The sequence below is a fragment of the Thunnus maccoyii genome, chromosome 12 (assembly GCF_910596095.1).
Source record: "Thunnus maccoyii chromosome 12, fThuMac1.1, whole genome shotgun sequence".
Classification (NCBI taxonomy): Eukaryota; Metazoa; Chordata; class Actinopteri; order Scombriformes; family Scombridae; genus Thunnus; species Thunnus maccoyii.
The window spans coordinates 23075592-23079280 of record NC_056544.1 but is presented as its reverse complement, the minus strand read 5'-3'; positions in this window follow the sequence as shown (position 1 = coordinate 23079280).

Below are 3689 nucleotides of genomic sequence, written 5' to 3'. Positions count from 1 at the left end.
TGAGAGGTCGCAAGATGATTAATGGTGTCTTTAGTCTACACGACGGCAATGATCTTTATTGCAAGTCACACTGTGCGAGATGCCTGTAATAAAATCTTGGTTGCAATCTGATATCAATATGATATCAATGTAAAGCATGTCAGATTGTGCTCTGACTGTGTGGTGAATCTTAGCAGATACGTGTCATCAGCTCATGTCATCCATCTGCACCGCTCTGATGTTTTAAAGGTATACTATGCAGGATTTTACTTTAAAAAAAAAAACAACAACGTATGGACTCATACAAAAGTAATCCCTCTCAATCATCACTTGATGACCCACTAGAAGTGTGTGGCTGTGTATTTATCTACAGAGACTCTTCCCTCTGCCTGTATTTTCTTATTTTCTTATTATTTTGCTGTACGTTTCTGGGCATCAACCTTTGAACTTTGACTTGCGGTTGACCTCCACAGGGTTATCTCAGAGTATCTCAAAGCCTCCTCTTCGACATTTTTAGCTTTAAAATAAAGCATCCAACAGGCCCCAAGTTCAGTTAGACCATCTGTTTGTCTTTTGAAGAGCAAAAACAAAAAGACGCCATTCATTTGGTGCCTCCTTGATTCTTCTTTTGTTTGTGTAATTTGCTTTGGACGTGCTCAGTCTTCTTCATGGCCCTGGCACCGGATCCAGCACACACACACACACACACACACACACACACACACACACACACAGAGCGCGCTCACATCTTTGTGTCGCTCACAGTGGGCCTCTGCTTTCACACAGTCTGGGATGTATAGTGTCGAAACCTCCGGGTCCCACAACATCTGAGGCGGTGTGGACGGATAGCTGAGTCTCTCTCACTTTCTCTCAGAGTGATACCACATCAAAAAACAATGACGGAGGATTTGAGGCTGTAATCCTCTGGTGGCTCGGGGTTGTGTGGAAGCTTGGAGAGGAGTTACAATTCTTCACACACATTAATGCTCTGCCTTTGCTCTGTCATGCTGCAAAATACATTAGGGATCGATCAGACGCCTCCCTGATGGTATTGCATAATGGATAAGAACCCAAACATCTAAATCGTCTAAATCATCAACGTCGTCTTTTGCACAGTACTGCATATTGTTTTTATATTGAACAATGGAATAAGAACTCATTACTGTAATTTATACATGTTAATTGGGTGGACTTCATTAAAATTATGGAGAAAGATTCATACGTATCTTTTTATTTCTAAAGCCATCATTGGTAAACTTACTGGTTACCTTGGTGAAATGCTTTCTCCTGTTTCTAACAGCTATCACATCAGATAATCTTCAGTGTCCTTAGAGTCTGATCTGAACTCGGTAAAACTGCGTTTTCATATTATGCACCCCAGGCTTGGAAAAGGAAGTGGTCATATTTCATCAAGAGATACAAATCCAAATCAAATAAAAATAACAACAACAAAAATAGAATAAGGAAAAAACAATTCAATAACACAAACACACACACACACACACACAAGGCCAAAGCTCTCAAGTTAGAGGCATAAATAAGCTGACATACAGCTGCACAGTTCTTTCAGAAATAAAGCAAAAAGAGACAATAAAAAATGAAGGAAATATCCACAGAAATGGAATATTAGATTATTCATTCATTCATTTTTTTAAACCACTTATTGTCTAGAGGGCCGCGGGGGAGGGCGGCTTGATAGATAGATAGATAGATAGATAGATAGATAGGTAGATAGATAGATAGATAGATAGATAGATAGGTAGATAGATAGATAGATAGATAGATAGATAGATAGATAGATTAGCTTTGCAAAAAACAAAAATGCCCACCTCTTTATGATGCAGGAGCAGTTTATTAATAATTCATCGTGTGCCATAATGTCATCAGGCTGTTGTTTGGAGGCTGATGTCGATATGCAGCTGACTGTCAGTTTGTCAGCACTGCTCCGTCAGCAGTCACCAGCTCCTCCTTTCAGCCTCGAAAGTCACAGTTTGTGAAATTTAATCTCCTTAATTCCGTTACAAACTGCTGTATGTGTCAGACTGATACATGAGGCCGATATTTGATTGTGAAAAAGAGAATATTAGATATCTTCGTATGATGGATGTGATGTGGATGTTTGGTTACATTGTGTTATTGATTAGGCATCATTGACTTGACCTGAATTGTGATGGTTTTGAATTTGAGTTTGATGTTGATATTGATTAGTAAGAGGTCATGTTCATAGTGAATATTATACAGTTAATTGTGAATTGGTGTTTCACTTTACATTTTGGTCAAATGTCCAACAACCTGTCCCAACCTTTGTGACTTGTGACCCCTTAAATTGAAACCATGTCTATTTGTGACCACTTGTCACAGGTTTTATCTTAGATTGATTAATTTAGAAAAATTTCAGAGGGCTTAAAGGATGTTGCTGATGATTTTCTATATTTTTCTATTTGTCAACAAACCTCATGTTCAGAGCCAAACCAGCAATGAATTCAGAGTCTCAGGTTTTGAAACTCTCTGGAGACTGAAAACCTGATCGCTGTTATTAGTCTTTGGAGCCGTTTCCACACAAACTCTCATGACTAAACTCTTTGTGATGAAGGAACATGCCCATGCAGCGGTGTGGCACATCGATCTGTTTTTAATAGTTTTTGGGCAAAAGTGGAATGGATGAATAAAGTATATATCAGGCTTTGGATACACACACAATACTTATAAGTAGATTAATTCATTGTTGGCTTGGCTATAAACATGAGATTTGTTGACAATAAGAAAAAATATGGAAATCGACAGCCAAATCCTTTAAGATTTAAAATTTCCAGTAGTTCACAAGCAATGACTAGAAAAGAAAGTCAGAAAAATAAACCTCATTTTGTATATCAGAAACATATTTCTTCTGATCTCCATATCAGAAAAGCCTTCGCCCGGTCAACGCTGCAGGTTACAAAACATCTGCAGACTGCTGCTGTGACCAGAGAGGGAGGAGGGAGGAGGAGGAGGAGAAGGAGGGAGGGGGGGGGGGGGGGGGGGGGGGGGGGGGGGTTACGGGGAGCTGAAGGGGTTGTCATGGAAACCACTCATCTGCTGCCGGGGGGAGGTGATGATGTAACATTGCCCATTGCTGCGTTTCTGGGCTCTTCTTCTTCTCATTGTCGTCCCCACCTACACACACACACACACACACACACACACACTGCTGCATGCATGTGACATATAGTGGTGTAGAGGAGGCAGACGCACAGAAACAAAGGGAGTCCACTGACTGTACTGTACATTAAAAAGGTAAGATAAGAGAGCAATCCCTCTGAGTTACTTTGATAACAACCTGATGCAATCTAATCTTTTTAAAAAAACAGATTATTGCTCCTTTTTTCTCTTCTTTTCAAAGCTAATCATGCTTGTAATTTCAAAAGAATCCAGTGTACTTAAGATAAAACAACCTCCTCTTCTTCTCTTCTCCATCCCCCCAGATCTTTCTATCTCCCATAATCGCTGCTCCCTCCTGCAACGATCACACCATCAAAGCTGCGTGTGCACCGTGCATCATTAGCGGCTGGGCTGCAGACGACAAAAGGCAGAAAGGCCTCGGCAGGAGAATAAAAAAGGCTTTTACAGTAAACAGTAAAAAGCACCAGAGAGCACCTGCAGAACATGATTCCTGCCACATGAGGGCGTCAATCAGCTGCTGCGCTCGAAGGTAAAAGGACAAAAGCAACAAA